The sequence below is a fragment of the Eulemur rufifrons genome, chromosome 24, assembly GCF_041146395.1.
Source record: "Eulemur rufifrons isolate Redbay chromosome 24, OSU_ERuf_1, whole genome shotgun sequence".
Lineage (NCBI taxonomy): Eukaryota > Metazoa > Chordata > Mammalia > Primates > Lemuridae > Eulemur > Eulemur rufifrons.
The window spans coordinates 342,650-368,266 of NC_091006.1; the positions used below are offsets into that span (position 1 = coordinate 342,650).

The window sequence follows — 25,617 nt, forward strand, 5'->3', positions numbered from 1 at the left end:
ATATGAACAATTAATAAATTTAAAAATAAAGTTCAAAAAAGAAATCTTGACATACCTCAGATACTGAAGGGCAAAGGCCACCAACATGTATCAAATAACCTTTATCTCTTCATAAGTGTTCAATATTCATTTCTGCTTGTAGAAAAACACAATATACCACAGAAATGATCATCATTGTATTGAGATGTTTAAGAGAAAATGAAAAATTGCTAAATATTTCAGGGTTTCTTTTTACTATCACAAAGCTTATTATAAAGTTATCAGCAACTATCAGCATGACTAGACTGAAGACCAAAAGCCTGGAGTACAGTGTTAAGATTTCTGGGCCTTAATCATACCATCTTAAAAAATAAATGGGTTGGATTAGTTGACATTAAGTCTCTCATAGCTCAAATGAATAAATTACATCTAACCGGAGTAATCAGTTACAGCTGTCCCTTGCTATCCCTGGAGGACTGGTTCTAGGACTCCCTGCAGATACCAAGATCTGAGGATGCTCAAATCCCTTATATAAAATGACATAGTATTTGCATATAATCCACACATATCCTCCTGTATGCCTTAAATCATCTCTAGATTACTTATAAGACCTAATACAATGTAAACTCTATGTAAATAGTTGTTATGCTGTATTGTTTAGGAAATAATGACAAGAAAGTTGGCTGAATCCATGAATACAGAACCCATGGGCTGACTGTACATCATGACGAAAAAAGTCTGTCATTTGTCCCTGGTTCAGAGAAGTGCTATGAGAACACTGGATGTACACAGGATCTTAACTCCTTAGTGATAGTGCTGGCTAGATCTAGTGGTTTGAGAGACCTCTTTACACACATTCCTTTGCTGGGGAAATAGTGCACCAAGAAAACCTTTCAATCAGACAAATATCGACAGCAGATATTATATAGCTTGTGATGCTAAGAGCACATAAGAAAAAAAAAATTAATTAGCATGATTTTGGAAACCACAAATACTAGGATTATAGATAATTGTTTTCTTGCTTGACAAAAAAATTCAAAATTCTTAGACTGCAATCTTATAGTCACTATTGTGAAGGGAACCTGGTCTGAAATAAAAAAAAGATTCACTAAATTGAGATTTGAATTACCAGCAAATCCTATACCTGGCACATAGGGAGTACACAAATGTTGTTGCATGAATCCATGAGTACTTTTACTTATGTTTTAATAATTTTTAAATAATGGGCGATTTGTAAATTTTATTGTTTTCATTAAGTAATTATAGTAATAAGAGTAGCCTAGCACTTATTGAATGCTCTGCTCCAGGCAATATGCTAAGCACTTTATATACATATCACCTCACATGATTCTCCCAACCACCCCATGAGGCAGCTATTATTATTTCCATTTTACAGATGATGATACCGAGGTCATAGGAGTTTAGGTCACAAGTCTGTTAAGTATTAGTGCTAGAATTCAGGCAGAGTCTTTCATCTTTAGGTAATTAATACCTAACCTTCTTCATTAACTTCATTTAATTTGTTAATCTCTTTGGATTACAAATGTATTCTACAGAGAAAATAGTGAAACTACCTAGCTTTACATTTTTATATTGCAGTGAAAAAGAAGTAAAGAGATATAGTACAGTAAAGGAGTCAGAAGGTATACATTACGCCTATCACCTAACCCTTCACTAATGCAATATAAAATATCTACTGGATACCCTATGGGCTGCATGCTGTACTTGGCAGTGAACAAAAATCCCTGATCTTGCTAAGCTAATATGTAAGGGGGGAAGGCAGTCAACCAAGTAATCAATCAAGTATCAAGTAAGCAAAACACACAGTATTGTGACAAGCGATATGGAGAAAAATAATGCAAGGAAAGAAAAAAATAGTTACAATAAAATCAGATGATATAATATTTTAAGTTGTATATATGTATTAATAAATGCATAAAGAAATGCATTGAAATGGTCACTAAAATATTCATAGTGGTTACTGCAGGTTGGAGAAACTTCAGGTAATTTTAATTTTCTTATATTTTCATATTTTATTTAAAAATCTTAAGCCTGTTTTTCCATTCTTGGGATACTTCACTTAATATAATGGGTTCCAACTCTCTCCAGGAAAACCAAAGAGATGTCGTATCACTTATTTCTTATAGCTGAGTAATACTCCATGGTATACATATACCATAATTTACTAATCCAATCATGAATTGATGGGCATTTGGGTTCCAGAAAATTGGTTTCCCTGATCATCACCTAAATTCACATCTGGGAATGATACCAATCGGATATCAGATTGAGGTGGGGGGAGGGGGAGGGGATGGGTGTATGCCTACATGATGAGTGCATTGCGCACCGTTTGGGGAATGGTCACGCTTGAAGGTGCTGACTCGGGGAGGGGGGGTGCGAGGAGGGGATGGGTGTATACCTACATGATGAGTGCAGTGTGCACTGTTTGGGGAATGGACACGCCTGGAGCTCTGACTTGGGGGGATAGGTGGTACATGGGCAACATATGTAACCTGAACTTTTGTACCCCCCATAATAAGCTGAAATTAAAAAAAAAAAATCTTAAGCCATTATTGTACAAGCAGAAAAAAAATAAAACCATTGCTAATATGGAAAATTTAAAAACCCACAGAAATATACAGATAAAAATAAAGGAAGGTAGCATAACTATCACAAGAAATGATAGAATAATCACAGGCACTAGAGAAAATTCTAACTATTATAAGCATTTAAGGACTATCTAAAGATGAAAATATTCCTGAAATAGATGAAATTATTAAAGTGAGGGAAAGCAAATAGTTTTCATCACTAATACCGTACTGGTTACCTGATGAAAACTGAGAAGTTGGTTTTGTTCACCAGGTAACCGCACCTGGAAAGTGTCCAATGAGGGCTCAGTGCAAAAGAATGCAGGTTATCTACTTGCTAACTAAATCTTGGATTTAAGCTTTTAGCAATTTTATGCTCTTTAAAAAGTTGACCTCCAACTGGCCAATTTCTCATTTTGTATAAAGAAAAGCCACAAATAGGAAAAAAAATATTAAAACAGCTCAGGCACCCAACACAACACAGAAGCAGGTAAGTATTATTTTACAAACAGGATTTCTCAGTAAATTGTTAAACCAACCTAGTGTAAACTTCGGATTCCATCTATCTTGTTTTATTTGATTTTCTTGCTTTCCTGAGAAGTCAACTCCTGTCAGGTTTTCTTTAGCATCAAACCAGTCTTCACTTATTTCTTGGTAATTTCTACAGTGTCATAAATTGAAAACAATGAGCTATGAATTACCTATAATGTTTAACCCTCTGAAAGGTTATCTAAAAAACATGATGAATCACTATAATAATTACTTGTTTTATATATAAATCTAAAGATGAATATTAAGCAAAATAAGAGAACCAAGCATAAAGATTCTGTGAGAAGGGATTTCAGCAGTCCCAAAATAAAAATTTCTTTTCAGTTTGAGTGATCTGCTTCCTAGTTTCCCTTTAATTAATACTGATTCCCAGTTTATTAAAACTCTTACTTTTCTGATTTTTCGATTGTTCTTTATTGGAAAAAAGACATTATCTTTGTATACAGAATAACACAAAACTTCTTTAAAAGGACTAAATAGTGCTGCAGCTCTTTATATCATTAAAATTAATGATCTTTTTGGAATGACCATAATCTCTTTTCATAGAAGACAAAACCAAAAAAACATACACAATTTACAGAGATACAATTAGACACAAGAAAGAGTTTTCATATTGGAAACATGAAGCAGAAGAATAAAAGTCCATATTATTATTCAGCATTATCAGATATATTAGGTGACTTTACAAGTCAAGCAAAAATAATAAGAACATACTTAACATTCACAATCAGAAAAGATGCCATTTTAGTCAATTAAAAATATTTATTTTGATCTAATGAATAAACACTAGAGATATTTTCAACCTTAATTGTTTTCTGACAACTATGAAAGATAATATATTTTTATACTAACCTTTATCATCAAGTTTCAGTTGATCAAAGTCTACATTTATATCACCATTTTTTAAACCATCTTTCTGAGGTGATGTATCTTGTTTAGGATGACTATTGTTAGATAACAAAGATATCTGAGGATTAAGATAATAAAGCAACAATAAGGACTAAGAATTATTTCACTCTTACTATGTGACAGGCACTCTTCACTGGCATTATTTAGCCCTTACAATAACGAAGGCTATGAGAGTAAAAACATCAACTTGACTTCACAGATGAGGAAACTGAATCTAAGAAACTCATTGTGCCAAGTCACAGTTAACAAGAATTAGGATTTGAATCCAGTCTGTGTATAGTTACCATGTGCTAATACTAGTATTTTGCAAAGTGTAGCATATACACACTAGAAGTACTTGAGATGATTTTTGGAGGTATATATAAATATTGATAACATTAACCTTTAACAATTACATATTTAATTTAGTGTATGCTTATGTATATCTTTTATTTATGGGAAGTAATATTTCTTTCCTATATGTAAGAGTGAATTATTCTTCACACTTAAATTTTTGTAAAAAGGAGAATCATTTAAAGAAAAATACAGAATAACATTATAGGTAATATAGGACTATAGTAAATTGTGAAGATGGTACATGAATAGCTGAAATTTAGAAATACTACACTACACTATACTGGTAAGATTATAAAAATTATGTTATGTCTGCATCTTGTACTTTTAAAAATAATTTATTGTTCTCCCTAAATAAGCAGGTTATACCATTGGTACCATTACAATGAAAATAAAACCCTTAAGAATTATCATATAGTACTAAATGTACAAATTGTTTAAGCAAAGTATTAATATGTAAGAATTTTAAGTACAGAAAGATCTAGTTATGAATCTTTTAATTGTGCATAATTTGTGGATAACTGAGATTTTTAAAAAAAGAATTTAACAATAGAATAATTTATTAAAGCAATTTACTTTTTACCATTCATGTTAGTAGAAAGGAACAAATATTAATCAAGTATTTCACTTTGGACTTGGGAATCCATCTTGGGGGAGTACCTAAGACCACTCAAATAATGAAACCCTAAGGTTAAAACCAAAGTCAGAAAAACAGAAATAAACTTCAGCTTTCCTATCCCATTGCCTCCTCACTTGATAATGGAATGTAACTTATGTTACTATAACACTTTATAATTTGCAGGGTGTTCTTATATAGATTAAACCATCTTTCTTGATTGTCATCTGACCAAGATTCCCTTGGGGGAACAAGAGAGAATGAGAAAAACCTATGAGAGGCATTTAAAAACTATTTTCATCATTTCAACAAAGGAGAAATTAAAACTTTGCCCTGCCTAAAATAAATGAAACATTACTTTATTCTACCTCATGATATGAAGGTGCAAAATATTAGTTAGTTTTAACTATACTCACGCAGCACGATGGTGGCCATATATCACGGATTTGCCTGGGACAGTCCAGATTTATACCTCTTGCTGTGGTGAATGATTAACATTACTCTCTTTCATCCTCAAAAGTCTACTGATTTGGTGATAAATAATATGCTTATCCTACTCAAGATATATTGCTGATATCTGTTTGATTAGGCTTAAATACACCATTATGTTCCTCCTAGTTATATCTCTCAAATGGTCGCATGTAAAGTAAGCTAGTTGAGTGAAAACAAGGATGTTGGAGTCTCTGAAAATTATAGTTTACTTAAGCCATAAAATTAAAGATTTATACAGATGAACTTTCTAAAAATCTTGAGAGAGTGTCTTTTTTAGGTTCGAAGAAACATCAACATCCTGAGCACTCTGATTATCTAGTTCAGAATCTGCTCCTGAAAAGCTAAACACTTCAGAAGGAATAAGATCTAATGTTTGATAGCAGCCTATGGTTAACAATGTATTTTATATTTCAAAATAGCTAGAAGAGAAGACTTGAAATGTTCCCAACACAGAAATAATAAATATTAAAATATATGAGGTGATGGATATCCTAAATACCCTGAACTTGATTATTACACATCCTATGCATGTAACAAAATATTACATGTACCCTATAAATATGTACAAATACTACATATCAGTAAAAAAGACAATAAACACTTCATTAAAGAATTCATCAATGTTTTAAATAGGGACCAAAACAGAAAATTTAAAGTTAACTGGATTAAGTGATTTGAAAGATGTAATGAGTTCTAAATTAGATGAAATCAACTCACACATATGATTCTTCTTTCATCAGCTGTAAAGACAGAAAAGCAAAATCTCTGTCTAAAATGTTTTCTGTCTAAATGAAGTAAAATTTGTATTACTAAAATAAATATACATGCGCTGGAAGGAAAAGTAGAGAAGGTAGATAACAATTTTGATTCTACTGACAGTGGGGGTAGCTCTTCCGGGGTATGCCCTTGTGTATTTTTTCTTTCAAACTCACATAGCTTTTACATCTCCCAAAAGAGATAGTAGCGCCAATCCTAATTCCTTCTTAGCAGAATTACTTGATAAATTCCTGTTCAAAATTTAAGTTCACAAAATGAAATTATTTAGCCCAAGTCATCCATTTAACACTAATATTAATATATTACACACTTAGTTCTAACTCCCTAGATCTTAAATTTTTTTCTTTTAAATGTTGAGTAAAACAAAGTGAACCACAATTAATGTGCTTTTCTAAGGGCAGTACAAACATCTCTCAACAGATAAACCAGAGGGAATCTGGTAGAATGTCATGCAAAACCTCCCTGACTTCATTCTTACTTGGACTTTACATAAAGTTCAAACATTACTTTTTCTAGGAAAAGTCCGTTACCCCTAGCCCAGCTAACAAGCCCAGTTACAATCTACCCCTCATTCTGCCCTTCAAAAATGAAAATTAAAAAAAAAAAAAAATTCCAAAATAAACTTAAAGGTAGTGATACATTTCTTAAAAAATACAGATTTAAAATCAATAAACACCTATTTAATCCCTCCCTATTTTCCATTCCAAGTTTGTAAATATCACAACAATGATGATGACACATCTGATAGTAAACATTTAAAAGTTGCAGCTCTGCTTTCATGGCTCTCTGCATTATTTTCTGACAGCACACTGATGGCAAATTCTCCATCTCTTTAAAAAGTTGAAATTTCCTTTAAAATAAAAAAAACGATTAGGTTAAGATTCCAAACATTTTTCTATAGCAATGACAGGCCTCTAGAAACATTTTACATTTCTTGCATTTCCCTGTCAAGTTTAAATCAATTCTACTCAGGATAGAGAGGCTGTAGAAACACATAATAGCTTCAGAAAACAAGGACATCAAGAATTATGACTAAATATATTCTTTCTAGAAGTCAAGGAAGTAAACAATTCTCAAATTCATACTTTCTTTTACCAAAAAAGGATTCCAATCTAAGGTAATAACTTTTTATCCAGAATCAATGTATTTTTCAACCTAAATCAAACTTCGGCCAAGATTTTTTTAAGTTGTAAGCATTTTGGATGGAAATGGTTCTTAAACATATTATCTTTTTAACAGAAAATAATTTACATTTTCCTTAACATAAGCAAATATTTTGCTGTGCTATTACAATATATCCATCGAAAAGCCCCAAGTCACTACATCTTTTTGAGTGTTAATGTTATTGGAAGTCTTCCCTTGTTTCCAGTTGCCACTTCCAGCTGTTTTTTTTTTTTTTTTTTTTATTTGAGAGAGAGTCTCACTCTGTTGCCTGGGCTAGAGTGCTATGGCATCAGCCTAGCTCACGGCAACCTCAAATTCCTGGGCTCAGCAATCCTTCTGCCTCAGCCTCCCGAGTAGCTGGTACTACAGGCATGTGCCACCATGCCCAGCTAATTTTTTCTATATATATCTTTAGTTGTCTGGTTAATTTATTTCTATTTTTTAGTAGAGACAGGGGTCTCACTCTTGCTCAGGCTGGTCTTGAACTCCTGACCTGAAGCAATCCTCCCGGCTAGGCCTCCCAGAGTGCTAGGATTACAGGTATGAGATACCGCACCCAGCCCACTTTCAGCTATTCTCAATACTTCTGCTTCTGGAGTTGAGATGCCAGAATAAACTCATTAGAAGAATGAAGGAAGGAAGGAAAAAGTAAATGACCTCAGAACATTATAACTAATTTGGCTTCTTAGACACCTCCCTGTTTCTCTACCTTCCCACTTGCTCGTTCTTCATTGTGCTCTGAATTATAAGGATATCTTAATAAATGCAAAGCAAATTATATAATAAATTAAAATCAAGATTAAAATGCACCAGTGAAAGTAGCTATTTACTTCTTCAAATTTATGACATTTTCAAAAAACATTCTTCGTTTTTGTCTACAGGGGAATAAAATGAAAGAAAACAGAAAATTAAATCAGTATGAGTTTGGGTTGAACAGTTAAGATGCCAGGAGTTTCTGATGAAATTGAGACTGAAATCGCAAGAAAAGAAGAGCTTTAATATTCTATATTGTTTTATTTATTTGTCTGAAGGCAAATGGCTGAAGCAGATGATTTCTTAAGGTTCCTTTTAGCTATTATTCTGTATGGTTAAATATTCTACACAGAAAACAAATACTATTTTGATTCCCCCCCCCCCACGTATCTGCAAGCTCATACATTTGACATACCTCTCAGGATGTTTCTTGAAGTCTGTGATATCAGATGTTTCTCTTAATTCCAGGGAATCCTGAAAACATGATTTTAAATTAAATTGTAAATATATGATAAATAACACATGGTCTATCTGGAGTTCCAAATTATTATTAATAAAATGTAAAATTCAACTTCTAATGCACTTTGTGGCAATAGCAGCCATGAGAGGATAGAGCTGGTAATAATCTATATACCCTTTCCCCTCATCTAGCATTTTCTCACAAAAGCCTCAATATAATCAATGAACCAAACACATTTGTTAGTATATACTATCTCTTTATAAAGTCAAATAAAATTTTGTTTTAATCATATTGATTTTCCCTTATTTAGAAAATTTCCATTAGGTTTTAAACTGTCAACTGAGGGAGATTTTCCTGATCCTTTTATCACAGCCATCTGAGGATCTACACAATCTTGACCCTATGACCACTCTGTATTACAAGCTGCACTTCTTTGTTACTCTCTTTGCCATTCGCCAGGCCATTTTTTATTCATCATTGTAATCTCTGTGTTGCTTGATGCAGATGCTACAGAAGGTCTTGCATTTGTTGCCCTGCTGGTTGTGAAACAAGCCCTAAAATCAGTGCTAACATCCACAGTCTGATTAATTGTGACTGTGCAACTTGCTGCATCTGTCACTGATTTAGGATTTATTCCTTCCATATTGTGAAGGCATGTTTTATTTGTGGCACTGCTACTGGCAACTTTTAGGGAACTACCCTCCTCTATTGCCTGAATATCTCTGACTGTGACCCTTGGTAGGGTAATAGAAAAATCAAAGGCTGGGTCAGGGGTGTCTTGTAGGCTTTTATAATGTGAATATTCACAGGCAGAAATTACTGAATCATCAAAAACAGAGGTCCAGGAAGTTTGACAATCTTTACAGGGTTGTAGTAATGTCTCCAAAGCTCTGTCTTGTGGTAATGTGCTAGAATTTTTAAGGTGCTGTAATATTTTGCTCTCAACAATTGTACTTCCACAAAAGTCTTTACTTTCAGTTATATGAGATTTCATTTTTTCAGTATAAATCTTAGTTTTTAATGCTTTTTGAGAGTTCAAGAAACCACTCATAGATTGAGATTCCTGGTTTCCAAGGGAACTGCTTCTTAGTATACTGTCATCAAATACTGTGTGGTACATTAAATTAGTCTCTTGTTCCTTACACTTTTCATAATATTCTCTTAACATGACACAGTTCTGAAATTTGGAGACATGAGGTGAATCTTCTCCTCCATAAACATCAAGTGAATCTAAAGAAAAGATAGAACCACTTTCCAGTTTAACACGATTATCTTCTGGATTGCTAGCACATTTAACTTCATAACCTGAATTTCTTAATTTAACAACTTCCAGATTAGATATATTTAATGTTTTTGTACTATCAAAAGATAAATGGTTACTCATATATTCTTGTTCTTCTGCATTGTGATATTCCTGCTGTGAGTTTTCATCTGTATCATGCTTTTGCATACCTTCAGCAGTTTCTTTATATTCACCACCTGAAATCTTGTACATTCTTTCCAAGTCAACAGTCTTATTACCTTGATGTTCCAAAATATAAAAAAACACCTACTTTCTTTTCTGCATTTCAGGATCTAATTGGGAACTTAAAAGAATAAGACTTTCATGCTTTAGTTTTGACCCTGAATAGAGTATATTTCATTTAAGGAAGCATAGTCAGTACTGTCTTCAAAGTCACTTGACTGAGACTGAGTACTCTCTTTGTTAGTATCTTGACTCACTGAAAAAGATGGCTCCAATAAATCTATCTTGTCAATGTTGCTGATTTCTTTGTCATTAGCTCTTTGCTCTAGTGCCAAGGAATCCCAGTCATCAAAGTCAATTTGACTTCATTACAATCATTGGAAGATAACAAATTTGCTTTCTTAGTTTTAGAAGGTTTATCTGATTAAAAAAAGGGATAAAATGTTAACAGCAGCAACATTATATAATTTAAACACTAAAAAAACTTTAGATACCATCTGGTCCAAGCTTTTCCCAGTACACAAATATTTTTTATATTATCCATGACAAATATCCCTTATAGTAGTTGTTACAGACTGAACTGTGTCCCCCCCACAATTCCCAAATTCATATATTGAAGCCCTAATCCACAATGTGATGGTATTTGGAGCTGGGGCCTTTGGGAGGTAATTATGTTTAGATGATTAGCACCCTTGTACGGGATAGGAGAGAGCTTTCTTCCCCTCTCTTATGTGAGGACACAGCAAGAAGGCGGCCATCTACAAGCCAGGAAGAGATCTCTCACCAGAACCTGACCATGGGGGCACCTTGATCTCAGACTTCCAGCCTCCAAAACTATGAGAAAGTGAACTTCTGTTGTTTTAGCCACTCAGTCTATGGTATTTTGTTATGGTTGCCTGAGAAGACTAAGATAGTAGCCAAGATTCTGCTTGAATTTTCAATGGCAAGGAGTTGACTATTTATAGGGCAGCCACTCTGTTTGTAGGCAGGTCTAATAAGAAACTTTTTTCTTATAAAATTATTTAGTAAATCTTTGAGTGCTCCTACTGCCAGCCCTAGGCATGGTAAAAACAAAGAAAAAGAAAACATGAGTGTTGCCCTCAAATGCTTATGGATTTCATAAGAGTCACAAATAAGCACACAAAAATGTACTAAAGATAAAAGGGCTGACAGAGTTGTGCTGACAGAGCAGGTAAATGCTTGAGAAGAAAGAAGTAGATTTCAGAGAAACTTTATATTTAAAAAGTGTTTTGAAACAAAATAGACAAAATCATTTTAGGCAGATCCAACAGCAAGTACAGTTAGCTGTGTGAAAGGAAATTCTAAGTTAGCTTGTCTGGAGTGACAGAGCTCGATGGGAGTGACAAGACCTGTGAACTGAAAGAAGCCTTTTCTGATGTGCTAAGGAGTAGGGGCTCTTATTCTAAGGCAATGGAAGACCACTGACAGCTCCTTCAATGAGTAATCATGTGACTGGAATTGGAATACTGGCAACAGTAAGAACGAAGGCTTGAAGGAAGAGAGTAAAGGCAGGTAGACCAAAAGAGTGCAGAAGTGAGACTGGAAAACAGACTGGTATAAAATTTCCATAACTGACCAAGTCTTGGTGGCTCATTAGAATTGGCAGTGAGAGGAAGAGAGATATCAGTAGTTTTCAAATATTTTTTTGACTAAGATAACAATTTGAAACACATTTTATATCATGACCCAGTACACACATTTGACAATATATGTGTATATAAGTAAAATGAAAATTTTTACAAAACAGTAAGTACTCCATTTCCAATGTGTTCTGTTATTTTCTATTTTATTTCATTTCATTAGAAAAACCTGATCACAATCAGCTAAACTGATTTCATGACTCACCAATTAGCCACTATCTGCTTAATAATTCTAAGATAATACTACGGTTTACAACTTCGTACTACAGTTCAATGGGAATACTCATTGCTAATGAGATAGAGACTTTATGAGGAACAGATTTAGAGGGTAAAGAGGAAAAGTGAGGAGGAGGGAGAAGATAATGAGTTCAATTCCAGACAAGTGAACTTTGAGGTTAGTGATAGAACACCCAGATGTAAATGTCCAATAAGCTGTTATAAATATGGGGTTGGAGATAAGAGATCTGTTTAGAAGTTCTTTATATATTGTAAATACTAATTCTTGTTTTTTTAAATGTATAACATAAGTGAATTTTCCTAGTTTATCTTTTAATATTTTTATTTTTATTTTTTTTATTTCAGCTTATGATGGGGGTACAAAAGTTCACATTATATATATTGCCCATGCCCCCCCCATCCCCCTGAGTCTGAGCTTCAAGCATGTCCATTCCCCAGACAGTGCACATCGCATTCTTCATGTAGGTATGCACCCATCCCCTCCCCCCACCCCCCACCTCTGTCCGATACCCAATTGGTGTTATTCCCAAATGTGCACTTAGGTGATAATCAGGGAAACCAATTTGCTGGTGAGTACATATGGTGCTTATTTTTCCATTCTTGGGATACTTCACTTAATAGAATGGGTTCCAACTCTCTCCAGGAGAACAAAAGAGATGCCATATCACTGTTATTTCTTATAGCTGAGTAATACTCCATGGTATACATATACCACATTTTACTAATCCACTCATGAATTGATGGGCATTTGGGTTGTTTCCACATCTTTGCATTTGTGAATTGTGCTGCCATAAACTTTCAGCATTCTATAATTTTTTTTATTTTTTAAGAGATAAGGTCTTGCTTTGTTGCTCAGGTTGGACTTGAACTCTTCGGCTTAAGCTATCTTCTTGCCTCAGATAGGGCTATAGGCAAGTGCCATAGCACCTGGCTTAAACTTTTTATAGCACTTGTTATACCAAAATCTTTGAGGTTAGTTAGTTAAATGATTTGGTCTTTTCTTTTATGACTTCTGGGTTTTGTGTCTGGCCTTTCATACCAAGTAATTATTAAAAAATTATCCTATAATTTATTCTAATTCTATGTGTTTCTATAGGTTTAACACTTAGCCTTTCTACATTATGTAGAATTCATTTTTCTCTCTAACAAAAGGTAGGAATATAACTTAATTTCCTTCCAGAATGGATAGTCAATTGTCCTAACACCATTTGCTAAATAATCCATTGGTTTCCTTCTGAGTTGAAACATCATCTTTATCATATCCTGCAATCTATTTCTGTTTCATAATTTTCTAAGAGTCTACTTGTATTTATTCTGTTTCATTAATCTATTATCTTTTGTTTAACAGCATTATACTGTTTTAATTATTATAGCATCATAGGATATTTTTGTATCTGGTAGGTTAAGCTTCTTCTGTTTTTGTTTTATTTATTTTATAGTCTCTCCCCCAAATTAAATTTTTTAAACTCAATTTTTGTGGAAACATTTTGAATTGGATGAAAAATCCTATTGATAGTTACTGGGAAAGAGAGAGAACCATTATCATGTCCAATCTCTAGCAACCTTTCCTTAATTCCAACATTTAATGTATGAATAGAAAGTTTGTTTCATTAGGGTTCATGGCTGATGTCTTCATTGTATAATATATTCATCATCTAATACTTTATCACTTTTAAATGGCCCTCTTTATCTTCTTATAATGGTTTTTGCATCAATTATACTATATTAATACTTAAGATTAAGTTCATTTTTTTAAGTTCATTTGTTTCTTAACTTGCCTACCCTTTTATTTTAAACCTTTCTTTTCTGTTTTAAATATGTCTCATGAACAGTATAGGATGGGATTTTTGTTTTGACCTAGAATCTCTCTTAATAGTTTAAACCACAAGCCAGGCATAGTGGTGTGTGCCTACACTCCCAACTATCAAGATACTGAGGCGGGGAGGATCCCTTGAGCTGCAGTGAGCTATGATCACACCACTGCACTCCAGCCTGGGTGACAGAGCAAGACACCATCACAAAAAAAAAAAAAAAATAGTTTAAGCCACATATATTCATGGGCACATAAACTTTAGTCACTTACTTTTTATGTTCTTGCTATTTCTTATTTTCTTTCTACCATTAACAAAAAGAAATTTTGGATTTATGGGAAGAAAGAAACGTATATAACTTGTTAGGCAGCAGAAGTCAACCTGCCCACTTTCCACCTATTACTCAAATGCAACTGTACCTGTCAACAGTTCTGGAAAGCCTGGCTGGACAGAAACCCTGCTTCCTGCTCCCCTTCCCCTCCCTAAATCTTCCATTTCCCTGAAAGGTCTTGCCTAGACTGTCTATATCCACCAAAGATCACCTCAGTGAATTTGCCCAGTTATAAACACACTGAATCTTACTATCTCATGGGACGAAGGCTTAAAAACTACCAACACTGGAGGAGGAACTGTTTGACACAATTACATTTATCACCCCTTCCCACCCAGAATAAAGGCAGCTGGCCTGCACCCTCACCTTTTTGGAGGTTTCCTCCATTCCTGTGGTAGTCTTTACCAGAAGCTGTCTCCACCACTGCAGTGGCCTGCGTCACTCCAGGATATATAGTCTAGAAAAGGTATAAATATTGAACTATTATTATACTTGACATTATATATTTTAAAAACTATTAGAAATACAAGAAGGATAGGATAAAGCAGCAGTTATAGTCAAAGATTCTAGTATCAGAGGGCTAATAAATAATAAAACTGGTAGAACATATGAGTAACTTTTAAAAAAAAGCATGAATTGACAGTGACATAGAGAACAAAGGCATTCTTTTAACATTCTAAGGAACATCTAAGAAACCACCAATGTGTTAGGTAACCAAAAAAAGTCAAAAGCCAAAAAAACAGAATCTTAAAGACTATAATGTGACCCTATTTATGTCAAACCTAGATAAAAAAATATTTTCAAAACAAATTGTACAATTATTAAAAACCAATGACATGATATATCCATACAGTGGAGTATTTTTCAACAAAAAAAAAAAGGAACAAACTACTGAAACATTACCTCATGGATTAATCTCAAAAACATTATGTTGAATGAAAAAAGCCAGACAAAAGAGGTTACATACTGTATGATTCCATTTAAATAAAATGTCCAGAAAAAGCAAATTTGTAGAGAAAGTAGATTAACGGCTGCCTGGGATGGAGGAGCAGGGGGGTGGTGGAGAAATTAACTATAAATGGGCATGAGGGATCTTATTTGGGTGATACAAATGTTCTAAAACTGATTTATGGTTTTATGTGATGGTTGCACCACTTGATAAAGTCACTAAAAAAATCACTGAACTGAGTAAAATATACCTCAATAAAGCTATTTAGATGAGAAAGCCCAAGCTAGTCACTAAAAGGGAAACCAAGACACTCCAGTGGACACATGAAGAGTCCCAAAGGAGACCAACAGGAAAGATGTCCAGCTAACTCACATCATTTTGAGCCTCTCATCCCTACTTATCTTTACTGTCCATACTTCCAAAAAGCTGAGGTGTCTTCAATGGAAGTCTGGTGATCAGGTATTAGAAAGGTTCCTGGTGAGTTTGGAAAAAAAAAGTTGACTTTAATTCTCAATGAACTATTTCAATAAACCATCCTGAAAAAAATCATCTAAGTTCACTCTGCTGTAATACTATGAGAAGACATTATAAAGTAGAAGATCTCATTCCATGCAGACAGCCTATCTAGCTTTGAATCCTGACTTTGGTACTGCATAAGCAGTGTGGATTTTGATAACTGAAAAAAATTAATGATAATAACAAAGACTACCAAAACCTATGGGACATGGTCAAAGTTATCACCAAAAGAAGCCATAGATTTAGAGGCTTTTTACTAAATAAAACTGGAATTAAGCCATCAACTCAAGAATCTAAAAAAGAACTAAAAATAAATGAAAAAGGTTGAGAATACAATTAGTTAAGACAAAGACAGAAGGAACCGATTTAAAAACAGTAAAAATTGTACCTAAAATCATGAACTATTCTTTTAAAAGACTAATAGAAGTAGACAAATACCAGAAAAATCTAAGAGAGGACTAAAACAGAAATTAATAATGAGAAAAGGAGTATTTTAACAAGAGATGAAGAAGTACTTTTAAAAACTAAGATTGTCATATACACCCCTGATGGATAACTTGAAAACTTAACAAGAAATAGGCAATTTTCTAAGAAAACACATTTTAAAAAAGACTCAGAAACAGGTGAACAGAGAATCAACCATAGAAAGAACTGAAAAGGCTAAATATATATCCTGTAACAATTCTTATGAAACCTTTGAACAAAGAGAAATGGTTACAGGCAACCTTAAAAACTAAGCTGGGCAGGGTGGCATGTGCCTACAGTCCCAGCTACTAGGGAGGCCGAGGTGGGAAGATCATTTGAGCCCAGAAGTTTGAAAGTGCCACAAAAACAAAAACCCTAAAACAATAAATAAATAAAGCATTGAAGGGAGAAGGGAATACCGATTTACATAGGTATGTATTTATATGTGTAAGGAGAAGAGGTTTCCACTTTTTATTATTTATTTATTTGAGACAGGATCTCACTCTGTTGCCTCGGCTAGAATGCAGTGGCATCATCATAGCTTATGGTAACCTCAAACTCCTAGGCTCAAGCAATCCTCCTGGCTCAGCCTCCCAAGTAGCTAGGACTACAGGAGCACACCACCACACTTAGCTAATTTTTTAAAATTTTTTGTAGAGATGGGTCTTGCTTTGTTGCCCAGGCTGGTCTCGAATCTCTTGGTCTCAAGTGATCCTCCCACCTTGACCTTCCAAAGTGCTGGCAGTACAGGTGTGAGCCACTGTGCCCAGCCAGGTTTGCACTTTAAACAAGGTAGTCAAGGAACACTTCTCTGATAAGGTGAGACTTGAAAAAACTGAAGGAGGAGAGGAAGAGAGTCATGTGGCTATCTAATCAGTCAGGAGGCTAGTGTAATAACCTAGGCAAGAGATAGTGATGGCCAGGACCACAGTGACTGCAGCAGGGGACGTAAGAACTGATAAGATCCTGGATCTACTGATGTTAGAACTTAAAAGATTTGTTTTTGTTGGAATGGATATGAATTGCGAGAAACACATTAATTCTGAGACATATATTAGACATTCAAATGGAGATACAGAGGTCTGGAAATCAGTGAAGTTAACTAGAGTTGCACTGTCCAGTAGCCACATGTGGCTATTAAGCACTTGAAATGTGGCTAATCCGAATTGAGATGTACTGTAAATGTAAAACACACACCAGATTTCAAAGACTTCATATGAAAAAAATATAAACATTGACCTAGTTACTGATGTAAATTTGGGATTCATTAGAATGGAGATTTAAATCTATGAATTGAATATAATCACCTACTGACTGCAGAAAGACAGAAGAGACTCAAGGATTAAGCACTGAAGCACTCCAAAATAGAAAACGGTTGAGGAGATGAAAAGGAACCAACAAAGGAGACTGAGTAGGACGAATATGTGTAGCAGGGGAACAACCAGTAGATGCAGATATGGAACAGTGCAAGACAACAGAAGAGGGTGTGTAAAGGAGGAGGGGATGACTACTGTAGGGTATGATGAAGATTGAAACTCATCACGGAATTTGGTGGCACAGGGGTCATTTATAACCTACAGAAACCGATTTGGTCAAATGATGGGAATGAGTGCCTGTTGGGAGTAGATTCACAAGAACTGGAGACAGTGAGTGCACACAATCCATTCAAAATTTTTTGCTGTAAGGGAAACAAAGAAATAAGGAGGTATGAAAGGGAGTTCAAGAAAAATTTAAAAATTTCTTTGACACAATTAGAACCAAGAATAAAATTAAACAAAATGCTAAACTAAGGAAAATTATTTCGAACAAGGAGGTAATAGACTTAATGCATAAAGTGTTCCTGCAAACTAGTAATATGCCAAAAATATATAAAAGCTGTGTTTGGACAACTCCTAAGACTTGGAAGAGTCAAATATATTTTAAAAAGATGTATAAATGCATTACTATCAAAAATGCAAATTAAAATGGATAGATTTTTACCTATCAAATTGGCAAAGACTAATCTTATGTTGTATTATTAAGGGTGATGAAATGGACATTCATACATCATGAGAATTTAAATTCTCCCAGCCCTTTTAAGTATAATGGAATACCTACCATGCAGCTTATAAAAAAAAGAGATAGATCTTTATTTACTGACATGGAACATGTTTATAAAATACTGAGGATTTTTAGAAGCAATTTCCTTCATGGGACTTCAGTTAAACCTATGTTAGACCTTTTCAATATCCGTCACATCTCCTTGCTTCTGTAGTTTTCCATCCTTTCGTCTCCCCCATGCTTCAGTCTGGACAGTTTCTTATAACCTACCTTCCATTTCACAAATTCTTTCTACAGTTCTAACTAATTCTGATGTGGAATCCATCTATTAAGTTCCTAAGTTTGTTTACCTGAATTTTTCAGTTCTAGAATTTTACTCAGTTTTTTCCAAGTCTGTTATGCCATTTTTAATGTTGTCTAGTTTGTGGTAAATTTTTTAACATTACCTGTTTTCTCCTAAAAGATAGTAAATATAGTTGTTTTACAGTCTGTATTTAATAATTCCAGTAAGTGGAATCCCTGTGGATATGTTTGTATTGTCTATTGTTTTCTGGCTCATGATGTCATTTTGGGTTCCTGGTTATGTTTTGATTAAGTGCTAGACACTGTATTTGATAAGTTGTGCACATAAATAATTTGAACTCAAGGATGATGTCACTTTTCCTCAGGGAGAAATTTTGTTTGCTACTGCCAGGTGCCACAGGGAACTAGTTATCTGGAATCCCTTTATTCTGACCAAAATTTGAGATTTCTCTAGGCTATTCACATAACTATAGTCTGGGAAGGGCGAGTTTACTTTAATTCTAGGGCACAGCCCTTTGGAATCCCCTCCTAGTAAGCACATTGGAAGGTGTAGATTACCTGGCTCCCACCTTTGACAGACCAAAGACTCTGATTTTTGTCCTTTTATTGTCAGGAGGCTGTCAAAAGCATAGCCTGCTCTCTGGTATTTCTTCTAAATTATTATAACAGAGAGTAGGCTAAGCTTTTCAAGGCAAAAGTTGTTCCTAATGCTAGGCTTACTTCTCGGGGTTCCCATCCTTTCCCAGGTTGTGGCCTGGTAATTTCTCCTTATCTGGCCAGTTCTTAGATGCCTTTAAGAAGATTTTAAAAATATTTTTCTGGGTTTTTTAATTGTCTTCAATGGGTAGGAGGTCTAATTACTCCACCTGCCATTATCCTTACTTTTAAAGTTTAAGTACATTTCTTATGTGACACAAGTAAAATCTCTTGATTTACAGAAATAGGCATTTTAGAGAATTTATGGAAATGATTTAACAACCTTACAAAATTGAGAAATATTAAAAAGTAGACATTATGGCAGCAACAGTGGGATTCAAAACTTTTCTTTTTTGCTCCCCATAGTCCCCACCACACTTTCAAAACTCCTTGCCAGGTGACTACTTCTGGGCAGAGTGCTCTGAGCAGAAGAAATGTACATTATTTTAATGTTAAAGCATAGAATAGCTTCATGGAGTTTTACCTACAAATAAACACATTAGTATCTGTCAAGGATCAAAGGGGTCTCCCTGCAGATTTCTGGAGCTCTTTTTCTACATAATTCCCTTCTCCCAGGAACACCACCCTACAATTTCTAACTGCCTTAGCCTTTCTGAACTCCAATTTCTGCCTTACTCAGGGAGACCTCTGCTTTGCTTGAAGTCTCTGTCTTTGCTCCATGGTCTGCAGGGTGCTTCCAAGCAGGAAGCAACGCTGCCGTAGGGCTAACGTTGGATGTTTCCTTTCTCTCAGAGATCACGGTCCTATACTGCCTGTTGTCTGGTGTGTTGCTCTATCATGGCCAGAAGCTGCAATATGCTTGAGAGTATGTGCTCTGACTACAGTATAATTAAGAATAAAAAAGATAAATAACTTCCCTAATATTTGGAAATTAAGCAACACACTTATAAATAATCCATGGGTGAAAGAATGTATCACAATGAAAGAAATTATTTTGAACTAAATGATTATGAAAATACCACATATCAAAATGTGCAGGATGCAGCTAAAACAGTGCTTAGAGAGTTTATAGCTTTAAATCCTTATATTAGAAAAAAAGAAAGGTTTAAAATCAATGATCTTAGGTTCTATCTTAAGAAACTAGAAAAGGCAAAAAAATTAAGCCCAAAGAAAGTAGGATGGAAATAGAAAAAGGAGAAGTAAACAAAACAAAAATAGATGAAGAGATAAAAATAAACAAAACCAAAAGTTGTTTCTTTAAAAAGATTAATAAAATTTATAAATGCTTCACAAACCTTATCTAAGAAAAAGAGAAAAAACATATTATGAATGTCATGAATAATAAAGGGAACATTACTACAGAACATACAGACATTAAAATAAGGGGGTATAATAAACAAGTTCATCTGACAATTTCTATAACTCAGATGGACATAACTTCCTTGAAAGCCACAATCTTCTAAAATGGATACAGGAAGAAATAAATCATATGAATAGTCCTGTCTCTTAAGGAAATTAAATCTATAATTAAAAATTTCCCCTCAAGGAAAATGGCAGGCATCGATGGTTTCACTGAATTCCATCAATCAATTAACCTAGAAATAAAGCTGGAATTCAATCTTAACTAACTCCTTTAGTGAAGTGAGGAAGAGGGAAGACTTCTCAGTATGTTTGTTTCACAGGGCCAGCATAATGTTAATACCAAAACCTGAAAAGAACATTCCAAGAAAAAAAAAAAGCAATACATTTTATACACAGACTATTATATCCTAAATTAATTGTTTTACAAAGCAAAAAAAGGCTAATACATCTGGATCAAGTGGAGTTTACCCCAGGAAGATAAGGGCAGTCCAAAATTTGTAAATCAATTGATATTATTCACCACAGTAAAAGAATAATGGAAAAAAACCACATGATCATTTCAATAGATGCAGAAAAAGAATTTTGATAACATTTGTTAAAACTCAAAACCCATTCATGACAAAAAGCTCTCAGCAAATCATGAATAGTAGGAAGCTTCCTCAATCTCATAATGGCTATCTACAATAAAAACCCCAAAACCTGTAGCCAATATCACACTGGGTACTGAAATACTAATTTCTGTCAAAAACAATAAATTTGTTCTCTTATCCCTTATATTTATTATACCAGAGGTCCTAGCCAGTGCAATAATGGAAAAGAGGTAAAACTGCCTTTATTTACAGGTCACATTATAATGTACAGAGAAAAAAAGGAGATATACAAAGAAACTATTGGAACTAATAAGTCGATTTAGTAAGGATGAAGGATACAAAGGTCAATATACAAAAAAAATCAACTATATTTCTATATTCTAGCAACAATTGTAAAATGAAAATGTAAAATAGTACCTACCATTTATAAAAACATAAAATATTTGGTGATTAAAGGTAATAAAATATGTGCAAGACTTCTATATTAAAAATTATAAAACACTGATGAAATTAAGGAGGAACTAAAATAAATGAAGAGCTATACCATGTTCACAGACCAAGAGACTTAACATTGCTGAGATCTGTTCTCCGAAAATGGAGCTGTAGATTCAACACAGTTAAAATAAAAATTGCAGAAGAATTTGTTTAGAAGTTGACGGATTGATTGCAAGTTAATATGGAAATGCAATGAACCTAGAATAATGAAAACAATCTAGAAGTTAGATGACATATATTTTAAGAATTGTAAAACTATAGCTATTGACAGTACAGTATGTCGGATTAAAAGATTAATGGAACAAATTATGAGTCCAGAAAGAGAGCTACATGTATATGGTCACTTTGTTTTTGAGAAGGTCACTATTTCAAGTCAATGTGGAAAAGAAAGCATAAGGTATATTCAATAAATGGTACTGGCACACCTAGATTTTACAATGTAGTTTTTTTTTTCTAGAGGAAAACAAATGCCTAGACCTGTATCTCATACCACACCCAATAATAAAAGCAAGATGAATCATGTTTCTAAATGTGAAAAACAAACCTATCACATTTCTGAAAACATAGAATATATTTATGATTTTGTGGTGGGCAAAGATTTCTCAGCTAGAACACTAAGGCATTAATTAAATAGTTATTGATTTCCCGCATTCAGTGGCTCATGCCTGTAATCTCAGCACTTTGGGAAGCCCAGGTGGGAGTTCAAGACTAGCCTTTGCAACAGTGAGATCCCATCTTTACAAAAAGTTAAAAAAAAAAATTAGCCAAGCACGGTGGCAGGCACATGTAGTCCTAGCTACTCGGGAGGCTGAGACAGGAGGATGGCTTGAACCCAGGCGTTTGAGGTTGCAACTGCACTCAAACTGAGCTATGATGATGCCACTGCACTCTAGCCTGGGCAACAGAGGGAGACCCTGCCGCAAAAAAAAAAAAAAGAAAAAAAAAAAGTTGTTGATTTTGATTCAGCAAAATTAAACTTCTGCTCACCAGAAGGCATTACTAACAAAATGAAAACACAAGCCAAAGACTAGGAGAAAATATTCACTCTCCATATTCAACAGAAGGCTCTTGTTCAGATTATGTAAAGAACTTGTACAAATAGACTTTTTAAAAATCTAACATAAAAGGGAAAAATTCAAGCATTTAATATGAATGGCTCTCATGTGTATCAAAAAGTGCTCAACATCATTAGTCATCAGGGAAATGCAAATTTAAGCCACCCAAGGTGCCACTTCACATTAGAATGGCTTTTTTTAAAAAAAAAAAAAAAAAAAAAAAAGGCTGATAACACCAGATATTGGTGAGGATGTGGACAAACTGGGACTCTTACACATTGCTAGAGGGAATACAAATTGTTAAAACCATTTTGGAAAATTGTCTCCAAGTTTCTAATGATGTTAAACATACACCTACCCCATTACCAAGCAAGTACATTTCCATTTTCAGGAATGAATGCATTTCTCTGGAGAATCATTCTTTGATATATGATTCAATAATGACTGAACCTCTATTTGCTAAGTCATTTGCTAAATGTTGAGGACATACAGGTGATCAGTCTCTGCCTCTATGAAGCATAATAGGCACACAATTTCCAAAAGTAGGGTAGGAGGAGGGGAAGGAAGCATATAAATCTTATTATAGAGTACCTTTCTCAAAACTTGCCTGATATAAGAATCACTTGCGGAGCTCAATAAAAACACAGATTCCACAGTCTAAGGGTTAGTGAAGGCCTTTGAGAATGTCATTTAAACTGAGATTGGAAAGATGAGCCAGTGGGAGTTAGCCACAGGAGGAAGGACTCCTTTAGTATTGATTTTGACAGAAAGGGTAAGGAGAGGAATGATATAGAACAACTACATATGTCTTTTATATAAAAATGAAATTATCATCATTGATTTATATTTACTGAACTAGGAACCTACGTAGAGAAATAGTTTTCTGTTTCTAATGTTATTTTGCTTTCAGGTGAGGAGCAATGGAGATGATGAGTTCATTTTTATACATAAATTCTAGGTGCCTATAATACATATGAATGGAAAAGATACATAGATGTGAAGCTTAGTAATTAGACTGAACTGGAAGTATTCAACCCCCAATGTACATATGTATGTATGTATGCATTTGTTTACTTTTTGAGACAGGGTCTTGTTGTCATCCAGGCTAGAGTGCAGTGGTGTCATCACAGCTCACTGCAACCTCAAACTCCTGAGCTTAAGTGATCCTTTTGCCTCAGCCTCCCGAGTAGCTGGGACTACGGGTCTATGTTTATGTAATTTAAAAAAAATCTTTTGGAGACAGGGTCTTGCTCTTAAATAAACATTTCTCCAAAGATATACAAATGGCCAAGAAACACATGAAAAGATGCTCAATATATATCACAGTTATAAGGGAAATGCAAAGCAAAACAAAATACCAGTTCACATCCACTAGGATGGCAATAATAGTAACGGATAACAAGTGTTGGCAAGGATACGGAGAAATCAGAACTCCCATCCATTGCTGGTGGAAATGTTGTGGCCACTTTGGAAAACAGCCTGGCAAGTCCCTCATAAAGTTAAATACAGCATGACCACATGACCCAGCAATTCCACTTCTAGGCATGTACCCATTTTTATTCTGTTCTTGGAGTTCTCATTTACCAAACTAGCTCCTCCAATGTTCTCAATCTCATTGAATGGTACCACCTGAACTGAGCCAGAAATTGCAGAACGCGCCCTTGCCACACCCCTCCTCCTCACCAGGTCTTGTCAATTTTAACCCCTGACTCTCACAGCTATCCTGGCAATAATCTCCCATTTGGCCAAAATACTCTTTCCAAAATGCTTATCTGACCACTTCACTCTACCGCTTGAAACTCAGCAAAAGACTGTCATTGTTTTCAGGTAGATTAAAACCTCAGTACATCTCTTAAGACCCCACAGCGGTCTGGACTCTGCATTAAGCTGGGCGCTTTTGTCTCCCAGATACACCGGCCTTCCCGTTTCCTTAAACAAGTCGGCACGTGCGTTTTCTCGCCTGCCGCGCCCCCTACCTGACCTTTAGTTCCCGCTCAACCTTCAGATCTCATCGCAAACACCCACTTTTTAGGGAAACCTTCCTGGCCCTACACGCTGGCTCAGGAACTTCTCCGGTCCGGTCGTGCGGCCCACACTGGGGTAAGGGATCCACCTCCTTCCTCCCTCGGGCCGGGTCTGGGCCGCTGCACCGGAGCCTGCGCAGCTCGGTGCGGGCACACACAGGAGCGGGTTTCCATCCTTCCCTGGGGAAGCAACTGCCTCGGAAAGACGGTCTCGGGCTTTGCTAGACAAGCTTTTGGGGTGCAGGTCGCTTGGCGCCCGCGAGGTGGAGCTGGAAGAGCCCTCTTGAAACCGGCGTGAAACTCTCAGAACCCCGAGGCCGCCCGGGGAACGCGCAAGGCCGCGGCCCCTCCTGCACCTCGCGGCCTCACCCCACCGCCGCTTGGCGTCCCGCGTGCCTCAGCCGGAGGGGCCTCGGGCGTTACCCGGCCACACAGGGGTTCACCGCCCCCGACCTGCTGAAGCCCAGCGGCCGGGCCCTGCCCCGCCTCACTGCCCAATTTACCGTCCCACGTCCACGCCCGTCGCCCCTGCGAACAGCGCTGCTGCCACCGCCACACGTGAGGGGTCTATTCTCCACAGCCGCCTCAGGGCAAATGGCTTTGGTAACGCTGCCTCGGCACCCATTGGGTAATGGCTGCCGGTGGCCCGCCCACCGCCTGACGAGGCACGCTCCTATTGGTCATCACGAACAGGACGACACCGTGATTGGCCGGGCGTGTGGGCGCCAAAGCGTGGGAAGGTGGCCGCATATTTGGATTTTGCACGTTTGCGGGGAGCAAACGGCTGGGTGGGCAGAGCCACCTGTGAAGATTTTCCTGCTGTAGGCTGGGCCGCGCGGCTCTGTAAAGCCAACATGTGAAAATACTGGGGGCACTGCCCCTGCCAGCAGAGGACAAACTGCCTCCATTTGGGACCAGTGCGGGCCACAGCCCGCCGCCCTCAGTGGCCAGATGGGGCCTGGCCGCCTTCCTTGCGGGACTGTGTCCACCACCGCGTGGGCGGTGGGAGCGGCGGCGCATGGTCGCTGGAGGCCAG

At 35.9% G+C, this 25,617-nt stretch overlaps 1 pseudogene; it reads right to left on the minus strand.

Moving 5' to 3' along the window:
• The window catches only part of LOC138374902 (RNA-binding protein 44-like), a 28,035-nt pseudogene extending 2,434 nt beyond the window's left edge, over window positions 1-25,601 (minus strand).
• Between the last annotated feature and the right edge of the window lie 16 nt (window positions 25,602-25,617).